The sequence below is a fragment of the Dromiciops gliroides genome, chromosome 1 (assembly GCF_019393635.1).
Source record: "Dromiciops gliroides isolate mDroGli1 chromosome 1, mDroGli1.pri, whole genome shotgun sequence".
Lineage (NCBI taxonomy): Eukaryota > Metazoa > Chordata > Mammalia > Microbiotheria > Microbiotheriidae > Dromiciops > Dromiciops gliroides.
In genome coordinates, this window is record NC_057861.1 from 173331198 (window position 1) to 173337991 (window position 6794).

A 6794-nucleotide genomic window follows, 5' to 3' on the forward strand; every position below is an offset into this window, starting at 1 on the left:
GGGAGGGGGAGGGTGACATGTGCATAATTTCAATAGATGTCAACAACCCATGAATGAATTAGCAGGTTACAAAACAGAGCTTGCTTATACTTTTTTGGAACCACATTCCCCCCCCCCCACTCCCCGAGATAAATGCAGAAAGATGGACATATTATAAAGAAGGAAGGATGCTATGTCAACCCGTGGGCTACTGACAGAACATAGAGGTTATCGCTGCTGAGGGCCAAAAATAGAACATAAAGCTATCAGTGTGGGGGAGATATAGGGCTTCCTGGGGAATAAAGTAAAGGGAAACTTTAAGCTCACCATCAGGTGTAGCTGGGGTAGACTTCAGTCAACCAGAAACTTGAAAGTCCTGGTTGAGTGATGTCATTTGACAGAAGAAAGAAAGAAATCACTAGTCCCTAGCTGCTATTATTAGCAGGCAAGTCCTCAGTCTTCAGCAAAGAGGTCCAGTTAGAATTCACCCTAGTTAATGGAACTTGGCTGCTGCTGAGGAGGTGGGGAGCTAGCTGGCTTTGAATGTCAGCCAGTCTTTCTTTACTAAGCAGGCAGCTCTGAATGTTTTCCAAATAAGTTATAATACATTTGCACCTAACGTCTTTTAAAGACAAATCATGAAACAAATCTAAAATGGCCCTCATTTTTGTTTGTTTGTTTGTTTATTTTGGTCATACCTACTAAAAGCCACTGAACCAAGTCAGTCATATATATCCGCCGGCTGCTAGTGACCTTCTCTTATGTAGTATCTCTTTTCCTTTGCAGATTGGGCAGTTAATGAAAGCCCTTCTTGGAAAGGTCATTTCTCCTTTTATTCTCCGTTTCCATGGGTATTTAACCTTTGATTCAACTGACTTCTAGAAACATCCTCCGTCCCCCACACTTTTGCCATTTACCAAGCTATAATTATAGAACCTTATGTTTAAAGTCCACAAAGGTAGCCTGGTACCCAACTGGCCACTGGCCATCTTGAATTGGGGGCTGGGGCTTGGTGTACTTACAATGCTCAGCTGTGAGCCCAGTAAATTACATGCAAGAAAACTAGGAAAGAAAAGTGCCCTTTACAAAACCTTGCCTTCTGATTAGAGGAACAAACAGATTATTATCCCAGTTTTTGAGTTATTTAGGCCTGCTAACTTTTCCTAACAGAACCCTTCAATAGGAGGTCACACTGTGTAACGATGTCAATGGAATAGAGCTGTAATATAATAAGCTATAATAAGGCTGGGTATCCTCAGGTTACCTTTGGGATCCCAGTCTCCTGTTTTGTTCTTTACTCTCAAACTTCTCAGTGTATCCTTATGCTCTGTCCTGCTTCCCTCAGTTAAAAGCAGACCAGATCCCAGTACAGATAAAGCCTTAGGATTACTCCTACATAGGATCAACAGATGGAAGAGGTAAAAAAGCAAATTTAGGCTTAAGGTAAGGGGAAAAAAAGCTCCTATTCATTAGGGGTCTCCCAAAGTGGAATAGGCTACCTTGGGAACTAGTGGACTGCCCCACCTTGAAGGTCTCTAAGCAAAGGCTAGATGACCTCTTGTCCAATAGACAATACTTGTAGAAAGGATTCTTTTGGCCCTTCCAATCTTCCTTGACTCTGGGCAGGTGTCCCAGGCCCCTTGAAGGGCTGCTCCTGAGTTGGACCCCTGTCCTGAGCTCCAGACCAAATCCCGGCTTGGAGCCCGCGCCTCCCCACCCCATACACAGCCCAGATGTCCCACCAACATCTGTGGGTCCAGTGTGGAGCCTGTCAGACCACCCCCCCCCAGCCTTCTCTGCCTCTCCTCATCTTCCCCTCCCCCCACCCCAAAGGCCGAGTGGGAGCAGACTGGGCAGAGGGCAGATTCCAGAGGGGCCTAAGCCAGCTTTCCTCCTCCCACCCCCAGGCAGGCTTGGCTACTTTCAGTTTCATTTCCTAGTTTGAATGTTAAAGGAAACCAAAAGGCTCTGAGGGTCAGAAACACCATGGAAAAAGATCTCCAATTCTGCACAAACTGTGGGAAAAAGTGTCCTCTGCCTACTTCTTCCTCCACGAGGCCCACTGTCTGAGGTTTTGGACCATCTGTCCAGAATGCAAGGAGAGGGGCAGCTAGGTGGTGCAGTGGATAAAGCACTGGCCCTGGATTCAGGAGGACCTGAGTTCAAATCCAACCTCAGACACTTGACACTTACTAGCTGTGTGACCCTGGGCAAGTCACTTAACCCTCATTGCTCCGTTTAAAAACAAAACAAAACAGAATGAAAGGAGGTCATTATGAAGGACCATCAAGAGAATGGTCATAAGCAGGTCCAGTGCAATCTGTGTCTACAAAGCATTCAGCAGTATCTGCTAGAAGCTCATGAGGCTGAGTGCCCTGAGCACCCCATCTCATGAGAGTTCTGCAAACTGGCCATTCCGCTCAGCCACTTGGAAGAGCACAAGACCAGCTGTGGTAGTGAAACAGTGGCCTCCCTTAACCATGAGCAACCTGCTCTGTCTACATGGCTGGCAGGCCAGGAGGACACCCCTGTGTCCAGACTTAGAAATCCCAGAAAAGTTCCCAGAAAGCTGAGCTGCCCAGAGTGTAGTCAAGACATTTCAGAAGCAAATTTCTCCCAGCATGGGGATGAATGCCACTGCTTCATAGAGCTGCTGGGAACCTTTGATACCTGCCTGCTAAAGAGGCCCAAACAGCCTTCTCCAGTCCTGTGGGAGCCAGAACCAGTTCAAACATCCATAGAAGAGAGAGTTGTCTTCCCAAAGAAGAAAGAAGGCATGCATTTAAAGTGCTACTAAACTCCCGGGCTGCCAGATACCAGCCTGCCCAGGGTGAAGAGGAGGGATAATACAATGTTCTGGAAGGCTGCTCCTATTGCCACATCCTACTTCCCCTGCCTGTCCTGAAGCAGCATGAGAAGAAGTGCCAGCGCTGGGCTTCTCATATCAATGGAAGATTCTAAAGTAGAGGATTCCTGATGGATCTGGAAAATCCCAGGCCTGAAGGAGGTGCTTTGAAGATCCCCATTGCTTTCTGTCTGTCTGCCTGCCTGCCTGCCTGGGCTTTGCTCTGCATTTTCCATTAGACTTTTGTTTTTAAGAGAAAAGCCCAGAGGGCAGGTAGGTGGCATAGTGGATACAGCACCAGCCCTGGATTCAGGAGGAGCTGAGTTCAAATCTGGCCTCAGACACTTGACACTTACTAGCTGTGTGACCATGGGCAAGTCACTTAACCCCAATTGCCTTACCAAAAAAAAAAAAAAAGAAAAGAAAAGTCACAACCCTCATTGCCCTGCCAAAACAAAACAAAACAAACAAAAAAGATTCTGGGTGGAGGATAACCCAAAGACAAACATCTCCTGGAGCTATTTGGCTTAAAAGAGATAATTTTCTCTGCATTTATACCTTGAAAATTGTCAAATGATACAAATCAGAGTTTGAATGGATTTTTTGATTTTCTAAACCTAATAAAGTGATGAAAATGTTAACAATGCAGATTAAATTTAAAAGTACATCATGTACACAGGGTTTTTTGAGAACCCATTGTTAAACATTTGCTAGCACACCCCTTCCCAAAGGGTGATGGAGAAATGAATGGTGTGTGTACGTGAGCAACCTGCAACACTTTACAAAGGAATAACATAAAGAGCATGTATGCCCTTAAAAGTTAGAATGGTCATAGAGGTAAGGGATAACTGGTATCTAGCCTATGTGCTCCACCTGTACTCTTCTGATGTCAAATGAATGCAAGGAAGGCCCCTAGTTTGTACTGACTGTTAAAATTAAGGGGAGCAGCTAGGTGGTACAGTGGATAGAGCACTGGCCCTGGATTCAGGAGGACCTGAGTTCAAATCCAGTCTCAGACACTTGACACTTATTAGCTATGTGACCCTGGGCAAGTCACTTAACCCCAATTGCCTCACCAAAATAATAATAAATAAATAAATAAATAAATAAATAAACAAACAAATAAATAAATAAATAAATAAATAAACAAACAAACAAACAAACAAATAAATAAATAAATAAATAAATAAATAAATAAATAAATAAATAAAATAAAGTTAAGGGAAAGTAAGGGCAGGAGTATGATAAGATGAGCAGGCATAGGTACAATCTGTTCAACAGGTGAAATCTACACCATTATAGGAAATGAAACTAGCTAACACATCCACTGGATTATTAAAGGAATATACCAAAAGATCAAGGGAATGCTATTGACATAATTTACTGAGATTTTCAGCAAAACATTTAGCAAAGTCTCTCCAGTTATTCTTGTGGAAAAGATGGAGAAGTGTGAGTTAGTGATAGAACAGTTATGACATTTTGAAACGTTTTGAATGGCTAGACCCAAGAAGTATTCAGTGAGTTAAAAATATTCATTAAAGTAGAGTGTCTCAGATTTCTACTCTTGGGCCATGTGTTATTTAAATGTTTTTTTTTTAAATAAGTGACTTGGATAAAAGCATGATGACATGAATATTACATTCGCAGATAGCACAAAGCTGTTAGGGATGACTAATAAAAAACACTGAATGACAGAGTCAGCATCGCAAAACATCTTCATAGTCTAGAGCAGCAGTTTTCAAAATGTAGTCTGGGAACCCCTGGTGGGGGGTGGTCCAAGAGATCTTGTCAGTGGAGTGTGAGGTCAAAACTATTTTTATAATAATACTTCTTGTTCAGTTGTTTCAGTTGTGTCTGACTTTTCGTGATCCCATTTGGATTTTCTTGGCAAAGATACTGGAGTGGTTTGCCATTTCTTTCTCTAGATCATTTTATAGATGAGAAGACTGAGGCAAACAGGGTTAAGTGACTTGCTCAGAGTTACATAGCTATTAAGTGTCTGAGGCCAGATTGGAACTCAGGAAGATGAATCTTCCTGACTCCAGGCCCAGCCACTGCGCCACCCAGCTCCCCAAATAACACTACTTAGGTGTTTTAATTTTTAATATGGTAAATATCAAGAGATAAAACTCACAGAACAAAAGCTATTTGGAGGGATCTAAGAGTTGTCCATGGCTCTTGAAGCCAAAAAGTTTGAGAACTCCATGTGTAGAACATTGGGTCAGTCATATCTAAAACGATGCAATATAATAGGGACAAATGTAAAGTATTACATTTAGGTTCAAAAAATTGACTTCACTAGGACAAGGTTGAAGCAGGATGGTTAGAAAAAAGTTGTTTCATAAGAAGATACATGGTTTTCCATGAGCCATAAACTGCACAAGTGGTAAGGTGTGATGTGACAATCTTAGGTTGCATTAACAAACGTATAACTTTCAGAAATAAGGAGGTGATAGTTATCCTCTACTAGTCAGACTACATCTAGAGTATTGTCTATGGATCTGGGCACCAAATTTCAGGAAGGACATTGATAAGCTGGGGCAAATCTAGAAGAGAACAACCAGGATGAATGGTGTCATGCATTGAGTTCATTGTCTATGAAGACTGGTTAAAGGAAGTGGGGGATGTTTTGCTTAGAGAAGAGGAGGCTCAGCAGGGTCATGACAACTGTATTTGGGATGTCAAGGGACTTGTTATATAGCTATGTTCCATTTTACCACAGAGGACAGAATTAAGAACAACAGACGGAAATAATAGAGGGGAAGTCTGATGTAAGGAAAAAATGTACTTATCAGAGATATCAAAAAATAGAATGGATTGCCTCAGGACATACTGAGGGACCCCCCCCCCCCAACACACACACCTAAAAATCTTTAAACAGAAGTCAGATTACTACCTGTTGTGTACATTGTGAAGAGAAGGTTCCTTTTTTAGATATGGCTTGGTTTAGGTGACTGCTGAGATGTTTTTCTACTGTGTGATTCTGTGATTCTGCATTCATGCCGCCATATTCAGTAATGACACAGTATTTCATGGGGTGTGGCTGCTTATCCTTCTTAGGATTGTGATAATCAAATAATGTTAGAATCATAAGCTTCACAGCCCTCAAGCTGGTCAGTCATGAAACCATCAAGTTCCAATAAATTTTTTTTTTTTTCAAAAAACATCTCTCCAGTGACAGTGATGTTATCATACTCCTTCCAATGTAGCCATCAAGGGGGCAGCTAGGTGGCGCAGTGGATAGAGCACTGGCCTTGGATTCAGGAGGACCTGAGTTCAAATCGGACCTCAGACACTTGACACTTACTAGCTGTGTGACCCTGGGCAAGTCACTTAACCCTCATTGCCCCACAAAACAAACAAAAAGCAATATAGCCATCAAAGAAAGTTTTCTTTCTTTCTTTCTTTCTTTCTTTCTTTCTTTCTTTCTTTCTTTCTTTTTGCAGGGCAGTGGGGGTTAAGTGACTTGCCCAGCGTCACACAGCTAGTAAGTATCTGAGGCTGGGTTTGAACTCAGGTCCTCCTGAATCCAAGTGTGGTGCCTTATCCACTGTGCCACCTAGCTGCCCCAAAGAAAGTTTTCTAATCCTTCCATCTCATTACAAACTATCATGTGGTGTTTGCTCTTCTTTGGACCTAGAGAATAGCTGGCTTGAATATTCCTCATAAAGTTCTTTGTTAACTTTGGTGTTATGATCAAGCCATGCATTAAAGGAACCTTAGAGTTCATCTAGCACCATTCCCTCATTTTATTTTTCATCCACTTATATTATACATGAGGAAACTCATGTTCCATAATAGTTACATAATAAAAAAGGTTAAATGCCTTACTCCAATTCGCAGAATAGTAAGTGACTGGGTTGGGATTTGAACTCAAGTCTTCTGACTAATCTCTGATCCACTACTCTTTCCACTGTATCCCACTACTTCTACTCAATATCAGTCTCCTTTTCTCCAGGTCAAACAGCTC

The 6794-nt window shown here is 42.2% G+C and overlaps 1 pseudogene; it reads left to right on the forward strand.

The window, feature by feature from the left end:
• Positions 1 to 1965: 1965 nt before the first annotated feature.
• On the forward strand, positions 1966 to 2940 carry LOC122739361 (annotated as a pseudogene).
• The last annotated feature ends 3854 nt before the right edge of the window (positions 2941 to 6794 follow it).